This window comes from Rattus norvegicus, chromosome 13 (genome assembly GCF_036323735.1).
Source record: "Rattus norvegicus strain BN/NHsdMcwi chromosome 13, GRCr8, whole genome shotgun sequence".
Lineage (NCBI taxonomy): Eukaryota > Metazoa > Chordata > Mammalia > Rodentia > Muridae > Rattus > Rattus norvegicus.
Window position 1 is genome coordinate 77,106,069 of NC_086031.1, and position 23,437 is coordinate 77,129,505.

Genomic DNA, 23,437 nt, shown 5'->3' on the forward strand with positions numbered 1-23,437 from the left:
GCAGGAAAGCCTTATGTCAAATAGTAGGTATTTATTTGCAGACTCCATTTGGAAACCATTGTGGAGCACGGAGAAATTATAGCTACTCCTGCCATCTAGGAAGGTAAAATAAAATTGGAAAGGTTAGATATAAAAGCCTGAACAGGTTTTTAAAAAGGACAGTTTGAAAGGATTCCGAACAGTACAAACAGCAAATGTATGGAAAAGATGTCAGGTTTAAGGGAGGTGCATGGAAATATTTCCAACGCTCTTCGGAGCTAATTTAAATTGAAAGGGTATAATCACTATGTATTCCTACCCTTCTCTCCTTTGCAAAGACATTTAGTGTTCTTCCCCCTTCTCCCTCTTTTACACACACACACACACACACACACACACACACACACACACACACCACCACCACCACCACCACCACCACCACCACCACTACCACCAAGAAAAAAGAGGGAGGGGGGAGGAGTGGGCTCATAAAAAAATTACTGTATTACAGTAAAGGGTAAAAACCATTTCATATCATTTGGGAGTTAATTTGTTTCTAAACAATGCATAGGGAGTGTTATATTTATCTGACTAGCAGTGAAACCCAAAACACAAACTCTTAGACAGTGTTAACAAGCACTTTACTGGCAAGTCCATTTCATGTTTTAAAGAAGAGGCCACGTGAGTCCGGGCTGTAGAGAAGGGAGAGGAAAGTGTAGAAAGGTGGAAAGGAAGGATACAGTGGTGGAAAGGAACAGAAGAGCAATCTGTTTTCCTGAATGCTTTCTGATCTGTGCGACTGAACCTAGCTATTGCTTTCTGATCTGTGCGACTGAACCTAGCTATTGTTAGAATCTCGCAAGTACCTCTGGTCCTCTGGGTTTGAAAACTTGGCCCCAGCTGCGGGGTTGTTTTGGTACCTTTGCAGTCCAGGGCCTACCTGGTTGATGAAGGCACAGATCCTGAGGGCTACAGCCTAGCCCCACTTCTAGCCTTCTAGGCAGGCCCCTGATGTCTGGTTGGCTGTCAGACTTGAACAGCCACCTCATGCCCCTTGCCTTATAGCTGGAAGTCATTGTGCCTTCTCTGTCAAAGTAGAGTATCCAAACCAAATCACCTATCCTGTAAGTTAACTCTGCCAGGAATGTGGTCACAGTTGTGATATGAAACTACCCAGGGTACCAGGATGGGACATGGACACAATCACCGCCCTTTGACTACCTTCTAGTCTTTTACAAAAGTTGCTGAGAAGCCTCTTGGCACCACTATGACAGCTCAGGAAGCTGTCACCATGAGAGCTGGTGCAGGTCATTCATTTTCTAAAGCCTCAGAGTTCATTTCATGCAGACCACTTACTCAGGACTGCCAACTGCCTCTGTGGGAGGAGTCTGACACTATTTGAGAAAGGATAAAGTGGCGGAGGTGACTTATACCACTCACTTCTGCAGCTCCATATCTCTCAGTCAAATTCAGGAAAGCCTGAGCCTCCTTTAACCTCAGAGAAATAGAAACTGTTCAACAGAGAAACACTTTTAACATTAAACACAAGCAGCCAGGGATACACAAATGGGAAATCATCTCTACTCCAGGTCCGGACAGATCTGGCCTCTGGGTTCTTCCTGAGAATGTTCATTCAAAACTTTTATTTCCCAATCATGTGGTACACTGCTAAGCAAAGGAGGTATATGGCATAAAAACCTTGCACAGTTAAAAGAGTGTCTAGCTGGCCTTCCTTCTCCATTTCTATCAGCATCCGCATACACAGGAAAGCTTATTGAAACCCTCACATACTGAATACGAAGAAGACAGGACATGGGTATGTGAGAACGGTAGGTATAAATGTCGGATGGATATAATCTGACTGTTAGGCTGACACGCAGAGCAGATGTACTGAAAATGAGAGAGCAAAGGAATGCAGCAAATGTGCTCTCCTCTCCATTCATTCGTAGCTACAACAGATAATCTAAACAAAAGCACTGTAATAATGAAAGAACGAAACAGTTGGACTCATCCTTAGCTCAAATGCGGTTCACTCTGACTAGTATAGTGCTGTCGAGGTGGCCTCGACCCACTATTTACAATGCAAAAGGCTCACATGGAACAGAATTAAGCTTGATTTCTAAAACAGAGGGTAAGAATCCCTGGAGATAACTCTTGCTAGCTTTCTTATTCTTTGCTGAAATCAAAAAATAAAAGAAAAAAAGGAAAACAGATTCAGCTTTTCAAAAGGTAACTAATTGAAATGCTGTGCTGAGTGTACAGTCTAGAATATTGTGAAAAGAAAGGCCACTGTCCTCAAAATGTTTCTGCTATTCCAAAAGCACCCTACACCATGCACATTCACTTTTCTCTTCATAGGAAGCTTGAAGACAATCTCATAACAACCGGGAGCTTCTCAGTAATGACTCCAAAGGGTTCTGAAAAATGCCAGAGCAGGCAAGGTACATCCCGAGTAGCTTCTCTCACAGGGTAGATGCACCGCGCGCGCGCACACACACACACACACACACACACACACACACACACACACACGGACATTCCAGAAAAATATAATTCCAAAGCAATCATAATCCATTCAGCCACTGAACTCCAACATTAGCTCTTCCACTACCACCCCTAGCCTCCCCCCCAAATTAAAGTACAAAAGGGAATGGAGTAAATGAGATTGGGGGGCAAAGGGCCACAGTGTGTGCACCCAAGTATACAAGTGCAAGTATACATCTGCAGTGTTTGGTGGTAAGGCCACTGTGGAGAAACCCATCTGCCTACTTTGTTGCATTTGTAGGCAACAAGGTACTTGCCTGAGATTCCAGCTACCTGGGAAGCGGAAGTTGAGAGTTTGAGGCCAGCATCCCTCAAAAGTTAACAACTGTTACAACACTAGAATGTTGCTTCTTACCCACAGTCCTTTTGCTAACTTTCAACTCCTGCAGGGAAGCTCTGATCAGTACAAACAGAAGCAGGAGGTGAAAATATACACACTTTTAAACTAGTATCTAAGGCCAGTGTGTGTGCCTTACCCTTAAAAGCATTATAGTGTCAAACCATGAAAGACATTGTCTTAAAAGCTACTTAAAAAGAAAAGACATGGATGGTGGTCTAGACTCTGGGAGAACTGGGTGGTCACCAACCAAGGAGTGTTCCTGGAGGGATTCATGGCTCCAGATACCTGTGTAGCAGAGGATGCCCTTGCCTGACAGCAACAGGAAGGGAGGCCCTTGGTCCTGGGGCGGCTTGATACCCCAGTGCAGGGGGTATGCTGGAGCGGTGGGGCAGGAGAGTGTGGGTGGGTAGGGGAACATTCTCATGCAGGCAAAGGGTAGGGGAGAGGGAGGATGTGGGAGGGGGAAGGAGGTGGGCGAGGCTGGTGGAGAGGTAACCCGGAAGTGGGATATCATTTGAGATGTAAATGAATGGAATGATTAATCAACAAAAAAAAAGAAAAGAAAAATATAAAGAAAAGACTTTACTTTGATACCAGTTGTTTTCATACAAAGATGTTTCTATGCCTAGATTTGCATATATACATATATACAACCACACAAATATGTATTCATATACTGACAACTATATATATATATACATATATATATATATCTTGTAAAGATATGTGACTAACACCCATTTGAAATATGAGTAGATTGCACACATATTACACATATATATGCACTATAAATACATAATATATACATACACACATTATATATATGCACATATCTTAAGGGCATATAAACTTAGAAAGGATCTTCCAAGGTATCATCTTATGTAGACAGTTTCCATGCAGCATTTATAAGGTACCCATTATCTTTCTTACAGAATGAAGCACTGTCGTGTGCCTTTGCTTGTTTTGCACACTGATGATATATTCGCTGTTGGAGATTATAAACATTGGAGATGGGCCTTTGAGAGCCAGACCCGCTGTTGCTGCTTTAGACAGTTTCTCAGAGTTGCCCAGAGTCAGTGACAGCACGAAGTAGGCACCTGATGGGCTCCCACAGCAGTAGCCTGCCTTCATGCAGCCTGACTCTGGACCCTGATATTAGTTTTACATACATCGATTCAATTTCTCCTTAAAGAAACAACAGTAAAACCGATCACAGCCAAGGAAGTTCAATAACGTGCCAAGGCAGCATGATCAATGACATATCTGGGATTCAGCCCACACAGTCTTGCTCTGCACCCTACTTCCGAAAGCCTCGGTCCCTTATCTGAAGCCACAGAGAACCCTGCTTTTCAAGGATATTGGATTAAGTTTCACTCTGTGTGGGAAACATTAGAAAGAGCCTAGCATAAAGTAAATTCATGAATCAAAGCCTTAACGAAGCAAAATGAGTCTCTAAATATGAAAGGAGAGAGCCGGCCTTTCCTTCTGGCTCCTTCCAGGCTGATATCCCTTAGCCTCAACAAAATGACATGATCTGACTTTGCAAGGCATTCTGAAGCCATTTTTGGTGGACTAATATTCAAATAATTTTACTGCTTATAAAGAGACACACCTAATGCACATTTATAAAAAAGAAATTATCTGTAGACATGATACAGTATGTATACCAAATGGTTTCTCAGGGTACGCTATGCAAATTACTATGGCGCACATATGAAAATATTTTAATATGGACTAAATTTAAATAAATTCTCCAGCGATTGGACAGAATTAAGAAACCAGGCAAAGCATCTATATAGTGTACACAGCTAAATAGATTTATGTTGGTTTAGAAATGATGGTTTGTTCTTTGCATTTTACATATGGCAAAAGATCATAAATCTTAAAGACAACACACCGTGTAGTAAACCGATGATAAACATGCTTGTATGACTTTCCACTGCTGAAGGGAGAGACTATACATACGCTCCGGGATCCTGGGTAAAGCGGGATTCACATATTCTTTTCCTCATAGTCAATATGTTTCTCAGACATTGTCATCTGCAGAAGATGACTTTAGCCGTGGGGAGGGGGGTGCTCTTTTGAGTGTTTATAAGATACACATATAGATTTTTTTCCTCCCCACTGGGGGCTGCGGAGATGGTTCACTGGGTAAGAACACTTCGCTGCAAGCATGAAGACCTAAGTTCAAATCTTCACTATTTCTGAAAAATGCTAGGAATGGCTGCCCATGTCTGGAACCCCAGCATTGGGAGGCAGAGAGAGGAAGGCAGAACTGGACAGATTGAGGGCTGGCCAGCCTAGCTTCAGTTCAGTAAGAGATCATATCTGAAGAAAATGATGTAGAGAGATACCCACAGTACTGCCATGGCTTCTGCATACATTTGCAGGGGTGTGCATAGCCTCATACACACACAACACACACACAGACAGACACACACACACAGACACACACATGCACATGCACACACATAACACACACACAGATACACACAGACACACACATGCACATGCACACGCACAACACACACACAGACACACACGCACACAGACACACACAGACACACACGCACACAGACACACACAGACACACACACAGATACACACACAGACACACACATACAGACACATACACACACAGACACACACACAGACACACATACACAGAGACACACACACACAAAGAATCCCTCCCCTTTCGGTTTTCATATATGCTCATTACTGAGTAGCACTAAGCAAACAAAAAACAACAAACAACCCGCTGATACCACAAATATCAGGTATCACTATTCTCAAATTCTGCATGACCGAAGAGACACCACACTTCCCTTGTCTAAGTAAGCCAGTGCTCATTCTGAAGTGTCATTTTAACATGGAATTCAAGGAGACCTCATAGCACATAGCATTCACATGCTACTCCTTCGTTCTCTTGGTTTGGAGCAGGCATCAGATTGCATTCCTACTTATGTTCTCATTTGAAATCTGCCTGAGGAAGCCAGCAACAGGTTTTCAAGATGGAGCTTCAAATGAACTGGCATTCCGAAGCACATATTTACCTTCCTGTGACTGGTTTCCAGACAGCCAGTCTTTCCAGGTTTGCCCGCCGGATGTATTGTGTTACAGGGATACAGAAATGGCTGCTGTGCACACCAGTGGTTAGTAGAGCTCAAAGATGTAACCTTATCTCTCTCAATTGATTTGAGGAAAGAATGTTCATAAAATATATACTGCTTTTGGTTAGGGGTTGATTTCTAAATAAACAGACCCAGCCACGGAAACTCTAGAAACAGGCTAAACAAAACATACATTCATGAATGTATGCTTTAAAATCAACTCCCAATCTTAGCCTTTTATAAGCTCTCAAGAGACTGCACATTCGGCTACATTAAGTTTATGATGTATAGTGGTTCTGATTTAACTTCGCTTTTAGTACTTGTGGAATACCCGAACTCTCCTGAATATTCTGTACTTCTTAGAGGCCAGTGAGCTTCCAGGCCTGCAAAGGCACTTGGGGACAGTATTAGGAAGAGGCACTTTGTTAAGGAGTCAGACAAAGAAAGAAGAGTAAAGAGTTTCGTGCCCGGTGAGTAGAGATTAGAGGGCAGTAGGCCTACAAGTCCCTCTCAGCAAAGTGCTAATTTGCACAACCTAAAGCCTAACTAAGTAGGGCTATCTTTCTTCATTTGTAAGGAACTGAGCTCAACTAGATTTTTATCTCAGCTGGGAAGCTTTCTAGGCTTCAATTCTCAAGTTACTGTCACGGAAAAAGTTTGGTCAGAAGCCATGGTCGCACCCCACAGCTTTTCTTGCTGCATCAACACTTTGCTGCAGAACCTGTCGTGGTGTTGGTCAAGCCAAGCCTAAGAATGGTGTCTTTATCGTCACCCAGATGATATTCTATCTGGAGGGAGAGAAGTATGTGCTGTAGCAAAGAGATCAGTAAAAAATCTGTGATGGAGCATCAGACAGCTGACATTTTATTACCATGGAATATGAAAGTTATAAAAATTCTGTGAGAAATTTTTTTTGTGCGTGTGGAGTGGAGAAAAATCTGAGTTCTGCTCTGGCATTTAGTGTGAACACAAAGTAAGCCGCTTATCTGAGTATAATCGATTTAAGCATCAGTGACAGGATAATATCTGCAGTCCTCGGCTATAGTAAAGAACTAATGCATGTTATGTGAAAGGACTCGGTAACCTGTACAGATGCTATAAGGTGACCACTGCAAAGCAGAGGAAGGAATCGCACCACTAACTCGGAAGGCAGACACCGTGAGGAAGTGGGAAGGCTGGATGATGAAGTTTATTTAAATGTCTCTACTGGAGCTGTCATTGGGTGGAAGCTAGAGCGCGCGGGAGATCATTTACCTTACGTGCTTGAAGCTGTAGGGTCAATCTCCTTGGTTAACTTGTACATAAGTTCTCTAAAAACATAATTTCAGGATAAATCATATATAGTTGAGGTATGCATATCTAGATATCACAAAAAATAACAATTGAAACACTAGTAACTATGCTGTGTTCCCAGTACAGGAACACCGGAGACACTTACTTTGAATCTAAGAATTTCAAGTTTTTAAAACTAGCCAATCTTGGGAATGAAAACCATTGGGAGGTGTGTTTCTATAACATGTTAAAGTTGTGTAAATTTCATATTCGTTCAAAGTGACCTATTGAGGTAGCGAATGGCTCAGACGAATGGCTTTTTGAAATAAGGAGGTTAAGTAACTGGTATTAAAACATCCTACTGAAGGCCAGTATAAATGTCTTTGTCATCTGGGCCCATACATCTCAGGTATTTGACTGGTAATTTTACAGGCTCGGAAAAGTCCTCAAGCCAATCCCATAGCGGGACTTCCTACAATAGCACGAAGGCTTTTCTTACTGAATGAGAGCCCCAACATTGCTAACTTATGCGAGGATAAAAGGAGGCGGTCCTCCAAGCTCCTTCCCTTTCTATGCCTAGTCCTTCTTACTGGGCAAGCACACAAGCAGACAAGACCAAATCTGTCCCACACCCCCAGCTATCTGCAGCAATGACAACTGGAAAACAACTGGTCTACTGGAAGCTCAAGTATAATGCATCTATAAGAATTTCTGAAGAAAATCACTCATGCCTTAAAAAGCCTCAACTAAAAGCATATATTTAAAGGCCTTGCAGATACAGCATAAACTCTTTATTTGGTGTAAGTAGAACATTTAAGAAGGTCTAGCTGTGTGAACTGAGATGAAATCGTGGAGCAGTCTGGTCAGAACCTCTTTTCCTTTGCCAAGTCCTGTTCCACTGACAGACACTGAAGTGGGCAGAAGAAAGGCTTTCACAATGTGTAGCAGGAGCAGGCCTAAACCGGAGTGATGGGTTCTGAGTGGACCACCTCTCACCAGCCCATGCCTACTGTAGGACTTAGTGTGACAGACACACCGAGGATAGGGCAGCATCCTCCTGCAAACAGACCATTAGGTCACACTTAGTCTCCCTTCCATCATCTCCAGTACACACCCAGCAGCCGTGAGGGAGACGGCAGCTGAGTCATGCTGGGCTCCCCTAACCACTCTCAAATAGTCTCAAGAAAGTCAGTAAGAAGACACTAATAGGAAGCATTTCCGGTGTCAACCTAGTGTATTTAACCTGACATAAACCTCTTTGCTCAATTACAAGCTTCTAGATAATGTATTTAATCTTCTCCACAAGGGCTTGGGACTACTTTTGAACCCTTTGTGGTATGTCAATTTTAAAGAAACCATGTTAGGAAAAAAGAAATACGCTAAGGCATATTTTGAAGCATTTTGAAACAGCCAATATCGTTTTGTACATCTCGAAATTATCACAGGAGCCAGGTACAAATGAGTTGTCTGGGCCCTAATGCTTACAATAATACTGCATTCCACCATCCTGTTAGTTAAACTTAGAAAATCTCCTACATTGTGATCTCTACAGGGCCAATTGATAAAGCTGTCATGTGAGACAAAAATCTAATATCCATCAGGATTCAGTGGAAAACAAGCTAGAGGACTTCATGTTCACCACATTCAACAGTATACATAACTTGAAACAGTTAACAACTGCGATGGAGGACTAGAGAGCAGTGAGCTGATAGCTTGTAACTTTACTTAATCAGAGATAAAACTCGTGGTCAGAATGCCGTGTAAACAAAAGTATTCAAACAGAAGTGGGAGTAACCAGCGGGATAAAACAATACTGTCTGTCATCCTGTGGCTCTACCAGAGGGACATTTTCAGAACAGGGCTGGCACTGCGGGTGCTGGAAATCTAAACTTTTTAACGTTTCCTTAGGTACAGCTATAGAACGGCATGCAGAGAGCCAGCCAAAATAACTGAGGGAGACTAGGAAGGCCACATATGGAACTAATTACTCATGGAGAGGCCATGACAAAGAGCATTTCTCCAGACTTTTCATGGGGGCTTCACTTTCAGGAAGTTGCTATAATTACTGCTCAAGTCTAGAGCAGCCTGCAAGCTGCTGACAGGTCCAGCAGAAAAAGAGGAGGAGGAGGAGGAGGAGGAGGAGGAGGAGGAGGAGGAGGAGGAGGAGGAGGAGGAGGAGGAGGAGGAGGAGGAGAAGGAAAAGAAGGGGGTAACCCCAACTTATCTGACCTCACTAAGGAGTAAAAGGCAAGAAAACAAAGTATCACAGGAAAGTAAAATAAAAAAAAAAAGCCTCGAAGTTTGCAGGCTTGACAGTGTTCAACTTTCTGTTTACTGTTTTATCTTTGTTTACTGTTTTATCTTCTATCTTCAAATTACTTCTTCAGCCTGGATCAGGCAGCAAATTTGTACTTCTTCTCTCAACTCACTTTCGGTTGGCCACAGCAGAACTGTACATCTTGACTTTTTTTTTTTTTTTTTTTTTTTTACAGCTTTTCCATACTGGGGCCCACTTCCTGCCCAGTTGAGGAAAAAAATCTGGCCTGAAGATGAAATGACTGCTTAACATTACACGAAAACATCTGGTACCATTTTATGCACAGACCCATGTCTGAGAGCAGGCGATTCTAGCGGTCTCTCCAGCGGCACAGCGCATACCCAAACCTCCCCAGGGTGACATCATCCCATATATGGACTCTCCAGCCCAGCCCTCCCCCTTTTCCTGGTCCTAAATTCATTGCCAGTTCCCTAGTCTGCTGCAAATGTGCCACGTCAAGACTGGAAATCACAGCCCTTTAGTGTGTCTCAGTCAATGCAGCAGACAGAATTCAGGGGGGAAGCTGAACAAGCCCCTGGTGCGGGAAGACAGGCTCTCCCCAGTCCCGGGACAGGATTTTCCACACACGGATGGAAGCTTCTGGAGATCCTGCTCCGTCGCCCCAGTGTTCAGACTACCTGTTCAGGACAATGCCGTTGTACAGTAGTCTGCACATTGGTTAGACTGGGCAAGGGCCAGCAACGCCATGGACGGCTGGGGACAAAATGTGCTGTTTCCAAGGAGAGGACAGCTGGGTGCTCCTTTGTTGAGTCTCATATCCAGTGTTTCTCTTCACAGGTTTTGCAAACTAGGGACCAGAAAGCCCTCAGGGACTCTGCCAGGGGAGAAGACTGCTCCAGGGAAGACCAGCGGGTAAGGCCTCGGGGACTGAGTACCTGGTCTGTGATTGGGGGACTAGATAGGGATCCGTCAGAGTCGTCTGGTAAATAGTGACTTTCTGTATGTTTTTTAAAAGTCTGAAGGTTGATAATTCAAATGCTTTCTTAAATGTAAAGGTCTTCCACTTCGAAACAAAAAATGAAAATACCTCACTCTGGACATGTAACAATATCTGAAGGAGACTTAGTTTAGAATGGTTGAAACTGACAATTCAGAGACTTAAACTCGGGCATGACTGTGCGCTATGCATACAACCTCTGACAACCCAGAATGAATGCATTTTGCCCTAAAGGAAAAAAAAACATGCCATTTTCAAAACTCTTGTATGACAGGGAGCTTCTCTTGTTTACCTATATAATAGAAACACCAGAAATAATAGTATCTAACAATAAAAGAGAGGCGGTCAACTTTTTGGTTTTTGGGTGGGCTTTTTTTGTTTTTTTATTATTTTATTTTATTTTTTATTCTTTTTTTGCTACCAGACAATGCAGACAGATTTAGCCAGAGATGAGGGCCTAAGTGCTAAACCCACAACTTACTGACTCAGCAACTTACCAGGCCAGGGGAATAGCTCTTGTATCTTTAGAGAGCTAACTAGGTGCATTGAAATCGTTCTTTTAAAATCCAAGAATGGTCGCTACTTGCTGGTCAGCTGAGCCCTCTAGTCTAATTTTTACAAGGCTCTCACTTGTCCTGAGCCTTTGAAATGATAAGGCATGTCATCTAGAAAGGCGCTGATAAAACAGGAATTTGTAAACGAAGGCAAAAGTTTTCTTTGGTCAGTGTCCAGCTGTCCGGGAGGTGAAGGAGAGTGGGGTGGGGGTAAGCAGATGGAAAGCAAGAAAACTTCCTCAGGCTGAATGAAATAGTGAAAGAGAAAATAAAGACTAGAAGAAGCTGGGAGAATTGCATTGAGCATCTGTGGTGGCTCCATTAAAGAAAGTTCTAGTGAGGAAAACACTGCTACTGTACCCATTAAAGTCTTACCTTTAATTTATTTCTACCCCTAAAATGTTTAAGTCTACATTCTATGGGATGAATTATCTCCTGCCCTTTGAGCTTTTTGTGAAAAAACGAATACAGTCTCTTTTGTCTTTTAAAGTGTGAATCCGTCTGAGGTACACATTCCCAAAGTTACACATATCCCAAAGACAAATGCAAACTCTCTCTCGTGAAATAGCGTGTTCTAGTTGCATCTCTGAGTTCTCTTTTTATATTTTTTATTTCTTTCTAAAATTAGGCTTCAGGTCATCCCAAAACTGGTGTCGTGGTCATAAAAGTTTCCGATGAATGATGGCAACTAAGTAAGAAAAATAGCAGGGGACACTTCGCTGTTTGTTACTTAGGTGAAACAGGCAAGGTGCCTTTCATTGTTCTGCAAGAGTTGAAGAATCTTAATTAATTTTATCTTAATTATTTTTAAAAGAAGAGTTGAGATTTAAAAAAAAATCTCTCCCTTGATTTACACAGAAAACTAAAAACGCTATTCGCTCACTTATAGAAGTTTATTGTTTCAGGAGACACAATTTCCTGACTAACACATCACGAAAGGGGACAGACAAGAAGCACTTGGGTCCTATTTAAGATTTCTCTAATTCTGAGCATCTGTTTTACTCTAGAATTAATTGAATTGTATAACTTGCTTTTATTTAATGTATATTTAATTTAAAAATTTCTCTTTATATTAAATGTTTTTTTTTAATTTCAAGAAAAATAACCCTTCTTTACAGGCGCCTTACCTAATTCTCCCAGGGGACAGTTTTTAGTGTGGAGATACAGAGGGCCTACGGGTGATTCTGGTGTAAGTTCAACAGTTAAAAAGCAACAATTTCTTTGTAAACCAGGAGTCCCTGCCTGGATTGGTTGGAGTTCTAACACCATTTTCAAGGGAAATCTAAATGAATGAAAGGGAGTCATACTTAACTTTAAATGTATGAGTTATATTAAAAATACAAAACAAATTGTTCGAAAACCCCCTGCTGGAGGAAGACAGGGTGTTAAGTCTGTGTGCTGGTGGATATAGCCCTTATAGACATATTAGGATAAAAATAGCCATATCTGATCCCAAAGTAATTAGAATAATGTCTAATTTTATTCCAATATTACTTCCAAAGAGGATAATATTTTAGGGATTATGGAATGTAGGGCAGAAGAGAGTAACCAGCAGCAAACATCCCCCACTGGACATTATGGTGAGTCTAAATATGAAAAATGAAATGTTGTAGGTGCCCATAAAAAGGAGAGTGTTTGCAGGGTCTGGCCAACCTTCACTCTAGTGAAAATCGCATCCTTGTTCCTTATTTCAGAAAGAGGATGACTGATAAGCTAGGCTAGGTTCTGAAGTCAAAAGAATTTTTCAACCATCAAAGAGAAAGAAAATTCTGAGCTACAGCCTCGATGCCATCACTTCAGAGTCTGTTTAACTTCTCAAAACGTTTTTCTTTTTTAAGCCATAGATCTCAAAATCAAAGAAAGTTTGTTTGTACGGGGACAAAGTGTATCACGGAACCCTCTCTCGTCCAATTAGTTAACATGCTAGCCCTTCTTCCTGCTTGCCATTGAGCCCTTGGCTTGGAGAATGCGTTTGTTTTTAAAAGACAATCTCCCCCACCTTTTGCCTATGGACCACCCAAGTATTTTACTCTATGGGAAAGAGAAAGCTTAGGCATAGGAGATACTGCGATGCTCCCCCTCCCCAACCCGGGTTGGAGTCTACAGTTGATATGGGAAAAGGAAACTACAAGTTGTTCAAGAAGTTTAAAAAGTTGCTCGTCCACAAACATCTATTATCACTAAAGGAAGCTGGCATTCCCAGTGAGTCTGTAAGGGGACCTCTCTTTAAAAGCAACCTTTTCACTTATCTCAGGACAATAACCCACCCACTACCATGATGTCCAAATAGTAACTATGAAACCATCATATAGAGATCCCAGCTTAAAATAACTGGGAGGCCAGGCAAGGGAAGACTGAGACTTTCCAAATCTGTTTTTTACTTTGGTGTCCTGCAGATGATGTAAATGTAAATATTTAGCCTCTTTTCAGAGGACTTAATACTAAGTTTTCTATTTTTTATACTAAGTTTTCTATTTTTTTATAATCAGCTGTAAGTTAAGGGAAAGAATCAAGGCTTTATTTTGTATCTTCTGACTTATTGTGACAGACAGTTTATTACAGGTTTGATTTGCCTGCTAGAGATTTAGAAGATGATTCTTTTCTTACATGTCTGTCTTGAGACACGGCACCATCAACAAATAAAGCTTCACAGGCTAAGACAACTACACAGTAGTGTTTTTATATTTTAGAGCAAGACGTTTAAGTAGTAATCAAGTAAGTATGGCTTGGGACGCAGGGCGGGGGAAGTCTTTCTGATTCTTTAACATGTTTGGAGCAAGTTTAAACAGTTATAAATTATGATTGTGCCACCTATTTACTATAAACATTTTTTAATCTATCAAAAAATGAAACGAATAAAATAATTATCCCCCTTCATCTTATTTTGATTTATTTTTCTCTGCAGAGAAACCATCAAACATTTTGGATAGCATGGTATAAATAAAACTGCTTCACGCTGAAGGATAACACATGGACTCACATTTCTTTGTATTTTTTCAGGCTGTACTGTTCCTTTAATTGAGCAGTGTAAACTGGATCAAATTACTTATGGGAGAGGGGAAAGCAATACGGAGTTATAGTAGCTTTTAATTGCCGATAATATAGTCTTTGTAAATGAATCATTCTATTATGGTTTTCTGTTGTGCTGAGGGAAACAACAAGCCACATAGTATCTCAAGGTATTCCATTTTTGTATACTTGACTTTGTAACCACTTGAAGAGCAGCCAAGCTCTTGTGCTCTGAATTGTTGGACAGAAGCACACATTAATTTTCTTGAACTCAAATTAAGTCCAGATATAATTGCACTCATCAACTCTGTTAAAAGGACACCATCCCTAGGCACTGCACAAAGATGTGCAGTGAACTGTTCTGTTTCTTATTCTCAAAAAAGATTTTATTGTCCATAAAACTTCTATCTGCTATTCTTTTCTTTTTAGATTTTTCCAATTAAAGGTAAATAATAAAGTTTTTGTTTTCTTTAAAGTTAATCTCTAGTATACACTCTTGGATAACGATGTGTTTTGTTTTTAAAGAAATTCCACTTTTTAGACTTTCAACTCTTTGGCTGGTTTGTGTTGAAAATGACAGGGAAGTTGTTAAATAACTCTGCATATGAGAATTGACCAAGTGTATTAAAGTAGCCAGAATTCCTGACTCGATGTGATTGCAGTCTACATATGTGTGCTTAACACCTTTGATTCAGATTTTCACTTGGGGTATGAAGTGAACGTTCCTTCTCTGTGTTGAATGTCCAACTCTATAGTGATATTGTATTAACACCATCAACAACACATTCAGAGCACTAGTGTGGGGCACAGAGTTCTAGATCATGCCTTTGATGCCTTGCCCTGCTTGTTAATCAAGGGGAATGTAAGCTCATAAACTGTTTGGTTTTCATATGTATACTATAAAAGGGAAATAAAAATTTAAATACATTTCTGTTGCTTAGAGATATATATTTATCTCCAAAGGTCTGTTGGCAGGATTGCCAGACACTTTAGGCTTGCTAATGATTTGAGAATGGCTGCTGTTACCATGTCAATGACAATATGCTTTTTCATGGGCAAAGCCGTGGTATTTACCTACTATGAGAAACACGTGTGAACGTAGACTTTAACTTCACGATTAAGAGATGCAGAGATCTTGTGAAGAGGAACAACATCTGGTTCAATTACTCTGAACTCTGAGTCACATGAGGGCCAGTAACGATAGGAGTTGGATTTTTAAAAAAAATTATGCTGTTTTTTTTTCCTTAAAATCGTGTGAATTTTCTGTTTTTGACAACCATCCTTGTTAGCAACATTCTGATCACGTGTATGAGTGTACTTCCTGAATAAAGTCAAACGTCTAACTTCTTTTTAGTTCCATAATGTTTTAATGTTTAATTCTATTGTGTGTTTTTCTCCTTTCCCTTTATCCCCCCCCCCCAATCACCAAATCTGGAAAACAGGCTGATTGTATCTGTCCATGAGCAAAGGAAACACGAAGGAGCCAAGGGCCTGGCTGGACAGAGTTGTCATGTGTCTGCCTGTCTACACTTGCTGTGCAGAACATCCGCTCACCTGTACAGCAGGCACAGACAGGCAGTCACATGACAACCCAGCCTGAATGACAACCAGCCATTGAAAGAAAGCTGCCCTCACACCATAGCATCTACACCAAGAGCTACAACCACAGTGAGGGGTTTGGGGGCCTGGGGCTTTTCTGTCGGCTTATTAAAATAAACTCGTATGTAATCCTTCTATTTTGATTCGTATATTAAAACCTACCCCCCAAGTAAAGGGAGTGGTGCCTATGAAACCTAATAAAGCCAGTTTCTGAAAATGTGCCTGTGTCTGACGTGGTCCTCTTTTCCTCTACCACACACTGACCATTCATTGTACACACCTTTGCTGCCTCCTGACACTGACATGAAAATCAACCCAACAAAACCATTGAGCTTCAGTTGGATGTTTGTCAAAGAAGAAATTACTCTGCTGGGTCTCGTCTATAAATGATGGTTTTTATGTACTGTAAGTGGGGGAAGGGGGAAGGAGAGTATGGAGGGAGGGGACAGAGTGACAAAGTAACAATGTATTCTGAGGGATCAAGTATTTCACGTTAACAAACTGCCAATCTGGGCTGGGTAAAAGATATTTCGAAATATTTCCAACAGATTTTTCACTCATGTTCAAATAGCTGTTTCTCGGGATAAACGAGAGTATTGAACCATCAATATCTCCGGGTGCTACGACACACACGGATTGGCCACCACGCTGCTGTTTAACTAAGGAAGCTTTGCTAGTGCAGCCTTAGGGACAGAAAACTGATTCGCTCACTTGGGATCCGTGCCTCCAGTCCCATAAACTCTCAATCCAAGATTTTCAAAAGGGCAGAGGTAGACCTGCATGACGGATTCTGCCCTGAATTTTGAGGAAATATCAAAGTTTGTGTACTGATATGAACTGGAGAAGTGATCAGGGCTAGCTTTGTGTCTGAGCATTTTAATAGAATAAATAAGGATAACATACAGAGATGGGTAAATTTAGGAAACTGTCCTAGTTTGACCTGGTTTATTAACATGTTTTACCTTTCAATGTTTCAAATCTAACTTTTTCTTATATTCTAATAAAACTTTAAAATTACAATCTGAGGCTACCCCAAACTATTTTGTCAAGGTTGGAATAACAATCTCAAGCAAACGGTCTTTCCCACAGCCATTTCATTTTTAAAATGCAAGCTTTAATCATAAGGCTAAGTAAGAGCCCACAGTTTCCAGATTCTCTGAGTTTTACGGCATTTGTGATGAATCTGACACTACACTTTCTTTAAGAGGGAAAAATAGGCCCGAGTCCTAGGCAAAACTGTGTCATGGAAATATGAATAAAGTGAAAAGTCTTGCATGTAAATAGTCTGGACTCACAGACACTATATCCTGCATTTAAAAAAAAATCTGTTTCTCCTCTACAAAACTCATGAAGAATTACAGGGCTTTTTGCCTTAGAGGATCTCCCATGACCACCCAATAGAATGTTGACTGATACTTCACAAGCCATGAAGTATAAACAGGAAGAATGAACTGCCCATGAGGCTATTTGCATAGTCCCACCCAACTTTAAATGCTTTACCCGAACTGCAGCAGAGGCTACTAGAGTTCCTGTGAGCAGTTATTCTTTGTACCTTTCTGGTACAGGAACGCACCCGGCTCAGGGTGACACAGTGTCCCAGTCAGAACATGAAGGAACTGGGGGTTAACAAAGACATCCAGCATGATGTATCAAGTGGTTTTCCATAAATCATTAAAAAAAAATCACCCTTAAAACATTTCTGACTCTGCTTTCAAAAGTCTTGAGTGTTTTATATGTACTTTAAATTCATAAAATAAGGCACATTTGAGTTTTTATTCTTCTGGAAAAGGGTAATATAAAGAATGAGGACTTTTCAGCGCTAGATTTTTGGAAACAATAAACAGTAGTAGTCGGTTTGTAGTTAAAGGGTGCTTTAAATAACTTTGAAATAGCACTGGTCATTTCAGATTATTAAATAACACTTATTTTATTTCCTAAATCATAAATCTTTGAAGAATGCCAGGATGTGGAAATAATCCACCTCATACTAAAAAGCACAATGTAAAGTTACTTTGTGTATGAGTGAAAAAAAAATACAACTATGAAGACGAAGACCTTTCAGTTGTATAAGTTGCTATTGGATGTTTATTTGGACTTAAAAAATGAAAATGGGCAAATTTGTGCTGAGTGAAAGATTTTAACAAGGGCTGTGCAGGGTTCAGTGGTCTGGGCGACCTCCTCCATCACAGGAGTCCTCTCCTCCTGTCAGAGCTGGGCACAGTGTACAAAGTGTCACATGAGGAGTCGAGGAGTTCAGCATCCCTGGGCTATGCATCCCTGTGACTTTGGTCTCCTTGTTCTGCACATCCAGGCCTGTGGCTGTCACTGTCCTTCCTATTTTCAAAGTTACATTCGTCATCTGTTAGAGCTGCACAGTAAAAGCCATGCTAAGTAAGCATCCCTATAGGAGAATGATATAATCTCCTACAAAGCTAGCCAAGCATTTCAGCCCACAAAAATGAGGCCTGTAATTTCTTAAGAGTCCAAAGAATGTACTGTTTCAATGCAGATTTTGATTTTCTTCGGTTGGGCAGGGTTAGTACAGTTCTGCTGGAAACGCTGTTTCCCTGACTCTGGTTTCTGTTACTATTTCAATCTTTAGACTAGGCCGCAGATGTAGAGTAAGAATTGGCAACCAGCTTCACTGTATATGAATGAGCAGTTGCTTCTCTTTGGTTAATTAAACTCTGGGAAAATTCGCACATTTAGATGTGCATCTATTTGCCTATTTCTTGGGGAAAATAAAAGCCTCTTCCCTTGAATCAAAGTATTCCTTTCTCTCAAAATATATACCTTAGAAACATTGTCAAGAGAGTTTGCCATTAGAATATTAGTATAAAATTATCAGAACTAATTTTTTAAAGTAAGTTTTTGTTTTATTCTTTTATCTCGACTAAATTCCCAAGAATTTAGCTTTTGCTCAAATGGTCTCTAGTCCAGGAAGCCATGTGTGGTCTCAGGAGACCCAAACCCACTAACCAGTGATAAAAATAAACAAAAGTCTATAATTCAATAATTCACCTTTGGTGCTTGCTAATGCTATCTATCACATGATGAAATTCTACTGTAGCTTAGCTAGTCACTCACACTATCTCAGATGTTCATCCATCAATATTTGCTCTGGTTTTTTTTTTTTCATTGTTGGAATTACTGGTGGCAGAAAGTGAACATTACAATAGCCCCTGGGTGCTTACTGTCCTCGTGAACCAAGTTGCCCTATCAGCTTCCGTCTTCCAAAGCGTCTCTTACATCGTGTCTACTGATTCTCATTGTCAGCTCAGGCCAGCCTAGATGCCATGGCCTCTCATGTAGCCATGGTAACAACTTCTAACCCACCCTCCAGTTTTGTCCTCTTCCAATCAATTCTCAGATAGTTAGGTAGGTAAGTAGATAGATAGATAGATAGATAGATAGATAGATAGATAGATAGATAGATAGATAGATGATGGATGGATGGATGGATGGATAGATAGATAGATAGATAGATAGATAGATAGAAAAATGGATAGATAGATAGATAGATAGATAGATAGATAGATAGATAGATAGATAGACAGACAGACAGACTGAGTGAGTCTGATCATGTGACTCCCAGTTAGGAAAAATTTCCAAGGCTTCTCTTACCTTGGCAGTTGGAACCCTTCATCTCCAGAGTCACTTTTCATTTTGTCCCAGTTACTCCAGTTCAATTCTGCCCCAGGACACTAGTATAGCCTTTTCTGATCACTCAAAGCTTCTGCTCCCGTGATTCCCGTGATCCCCTCACCTCAGATACTGTTTATGTCACACACCTCACTGACTTGACTTTTCACGGACTATAATCAGCACCGGGCAAGCTTTGTGGTTAGTTGTTATGAGCTCTTTAATCAGTCTATCCCCTCAAAAGGCATGGGCTCTTTTTAATCATTTCATCCTGCATGACCACAGCAGTGCCCCACATATCACAAGGCTGCAAAACATATGTGTTTGGAAATGTTCAGGTGCTGGAGGACATGACACTTACATGTCACAGCTGGCTCAGTCCCGTGTCTCTTAGGTCTCTAGACAAAAATCACTCACGTAACTCAATGCCTGGGACGTTGCAAATATACAAATGGTACCGTAATGATGAGAACGATCACCAGGAGAATCCTGAAAGGGAGAGCAGGCCTGGCAGGTGGTATGACAACAAGAAGTGCCATTTACCATTGCCACAACTAACTTGGGAATGTCTTCTTTTCTAAAGCCGTTTGGCATTCGTTTTGGTCAAACATTTTGACCGTTATGGCTGGACTCATGTTGACATATGACTGTACAATACACAGAGTCACAATATAGAGAATATATGTGCTCTCACTTATAATACATACAAAGAGGAATTTCAAATGGGTTATTCCAGATGGACACCTTTAAAGGGTTAAACAGCAAGGTAAAGAGAAAGGCAAAAGCCAGTGTGCTGTTCTGGGGATGGGCCCAAAGAGGCTAAGGCTGCCAAAAGCATACCAAGTAGGGTGCACACTGGCATAACTGCTATAGAGAGGAGAGTAGGATATTCTACATGACAGTGTTAGAGTTGCTGTATTTCTCCTATGAGAACTCAGCAAAGACAGGTGCTATAAGCACCCTTACATTATGGTTTTGATAGAAGTCAAAGAGTTGTGTGCCCATCATCTCAGATCCCAAGCTCTAAGCGCCCCCGCCATAACTAGGTCTATGCAACCAATTAAAAAGTATGTTTGTAGAGGCAGAAGGAACACCCATTCAGAGCCTGCCCCACATGTGGCCCATACATTTACAGCCACCAAACTAGACAAGATGGATGAAGCAAAGAAGTGCAGGCTGTCAGGAACCAGATGTAGATCTCTCCTGAGAGACACAGCCAGAATACAGCAAATACAGAAGCGAATGCCAGCAGCAAACCACTGAACTGAGAACAAGACCCCCATTGAAGGAATCAGAGAAAGGACTGAAAGAGCTTGAAGGGGCTCGAGACCCCATATGAACAACAATGCCAAGCAACCAGAGCTTCCAGGGACTAGGCCACTACACAAAGACTATACATGGACTGACCCTGGGCTCCAACTGCATAGGTAGCAATGAATAGCCTAGTAAGAGCACCAGTGGAAGGGGAGGCCCTTGGTCCTGCCAAGACTGAACCCCCAGTGAATGTGATTGTTGGGGGGAGGGCGGTAATGGGGGGAGGATGGGGAGGGGAGCACTCAAATAGAGAGGGAGGGGGAGGGGTTGGGGGATGTTGGCCCGGAAACCAGGAAAGGGAATAACAATTGAAATGTAAATAAGAAATACTCAAGTTAATAAAGATGGAGAAAAAAAGTATGTTTGTGGCCATTCACATAGGAAATTCCAGGTCTGGGGTTCTGCTGCATGATCTAGAAGTTGAAAGACCTGAGAAAATTCCTAGGAATGACTTAGAAAATTGTTGTACTCTGAAAGATGAACCATGACCTTTTACATTGCACAAGCTCTAGACTTGGAATACACGAGAGGCTAAGATACTATGTGGATAACCTCTGTCAGCTGTAACATACTGCATTAGACTAACTCTATGAAGATAATACGGTGACATTGTGTTACTTGGAACACAGGCAAAAAACCTTTCTGTTAAAGTCATGTATCTGTGGCATATGTGGACTGTTGCTGTACTGAACAGTTAAAGTATGGGTTACAGATCCTTTGTGTGTATGTGTCTGTTTGGGGGGTGGTCATTTATGGATCCAGTGAAACTTAAGAGCACGGTGTGTGTATCTGTTCTGAGCAAGAAGAAAATAGAAAACAATGCTTCTCCAGTCATACTCATCCCTCCGATGATCATGGACTTGCTGTTACAGCTTGGAAAGGAGTCAGTTTGATAACATCATTCCTAATTCTTGCTTACGACATAGAAGAACCCATATGCTAGAAGAGAAAGACAATGTGCGAAACCTACCTGAACAAACAGATATGAGTTCCCTTTTGTTACCTGAGCCTTGTCATTCTTCATTAGGAAAACCCAGATCCCATATACTGAATATCATAACATGAAATAACCAAAGTGAACTGGGTATCAGGAGACATGTTAGTCAAAAATTAACATTGCCTACTCAGGGTGACTGTGCTGTTACTTTTCAATAGTAGGAATAAGCACACTAGTGTGGTAATGAGCCTCCTGGCTCGCACATGGTTTAGGAAAGCTTTCTGGGAAATCGTGAAATCCCTGTGAAGTGGTTGGGCCAGCAATGGTCTCCATAGCTCAGTGAAAAGACTAAGGCCCCCAAGAGTGGGGTGACTTGACTCAGTTCAGGCAGCCACAACCAACCCACACCCCCAGCCCATGTCCATTCACAGCACCAGCTCTACACAACTTTGTGTTCCATCAATATCATCCTGGAAAACGACCTGGAACTTGTTTCTTAATCATGGGTATATTTAGTAAGTCATTTATCTTTACCCCACCCTCAAGAACTATCAAAAGTTAAATAAAACCATGTATTTTTCATAGGACATAATCTATATTTATTGATCAGTCATTTAGGTGACAGTGAAACCATGTAACTGCCTAATTACAAAAGAAAGCAAGATAGTGACAAAAAAATCATAATACAGAGACCTCTATGAAAATGTAAATTTAAGTTATCATTAACAAATTAATGAGTCCACAATATTATTATTATTATTTCTGAATCAGGCTTTGATCGCATGTTAACGCTGATGTATGTATAAGGTCAGTCTAAGCACTCCACTCACCAAAAGATTAGCTCCACAAGCTAGGATAAAATGATAGCTTTTTTTTCCCACAGAGCAATATTGTATATTTGGGGGAATTTTTAAAAGGTTGTCAATAGAGTCACCTTCAGTCAACCTGCAGTTGAGCCATGGTGGCAAGTCCCTTTAAAACCCAAGCATCATTTCCCACAGTGATGCTCCCAAATGAGTGCCATGCAGACTCCAGAGATCCGCAGTGTGAGCTCAGACCCACACTCCTCATGTGTCCTGTGTCTCTTACCCTCCTTCCTACTCCAGCTCCCAGCAGACACTGTCACTTGCTTACTCTCTCCCAAAGAGCAAGGACCAGTGCCGTCCCCTCTCCTTAGCCCTGACTGCACACTCAGAAATGATCGACAGAGGCCGACAGCTCTGGCCTGGGAAACCAGTGAGAGGGTAGGGAAGGACAGTGGCGGTTGCCGAGGGGTAGTGGGCCAAGAATGAAGGATGCTGGAGAGGGTTCTGCCCCACTAACAGCAACTCCTTGGAGATGGTCACCATCCTTGGGTTGGACCAAGGCAAGTCTTAGAAAAGAAAGCATCCAGTTGGGGTCCAGTTGGGGCTTTGCTTACAGTTTCAGAGGTTTAGTATATTATCACCATGGCACAGGGCATGGCAGGATGCAGCCTGGCACTGCAGCAACAGCTGAGAGCTTCATTCTGATTGGTTTGCTGGGAAAGAGAGAGCCTGAGGCTGAGGCTGACACGGGCTTTTGAAACCTCAAAGCCTACCCCCAGTGATGCATTTCCTCCAATGAGGGTACAACTACTTCAGCTAGGGCACACCTTCCAATTCCTCTAATCCTTTCAAATAGTACTACTCTTTAGTGACTAAGGATTCAAACGAGATGAGCCTACGGGGGCCATTCTAGTTCAAACCACCAGAATGCCGAATAGTACTTTTCACTGAGGCTGGTGACATGAAAATCTGAAAATTACACCTTGAATGGCAGATTCTGCTCTAACATTTCTATGAAGATTGTGTTTCCATATCACAGAATCTGTCACGGGA

General features: G+C 41.4%; 1 protein-coding gene and 3 non-coding genes across 12 annotated transcripts in view; 2 read left to right on the plus strand and 2 right to left on the minus strand.

Annotated features, from left to right (window-relative positions):
* The window catches only part of Dnm3 (dynamin 3), a 478,966-nt gene that overhangs the window by 213,688 nt on the left and 241,841 nt on the right, over positions 1 to 23,437 (minus strand). The gene's annotated exons all lie outside the window — the stretch shown is intronic.
* Positions 10,157 to 10,266, plus strand: Mir199a2 (microRNA 199a-2). Its single transcript, NR_031914.1, has one exon. It is a non-coding gene; the product is annotated as a microRNA 199a-2 (primary transcript).
* On the plus strand, positions 15,577 to 15,684 carry Mir214 (microRNA 214). Its single transcript, NR_031927.2, has one exon. It is a non-coding gene; the product is annotated as a microRNA 214 (primary transcript).
* On the minus strand, positions 15,579 to 15,695 carry Mir3120 (microRNA 3120). The gene has a single exon (NR_037396.2). It is a non-coding gene; the product is annotated as a microRNA 3120 (primary transcript).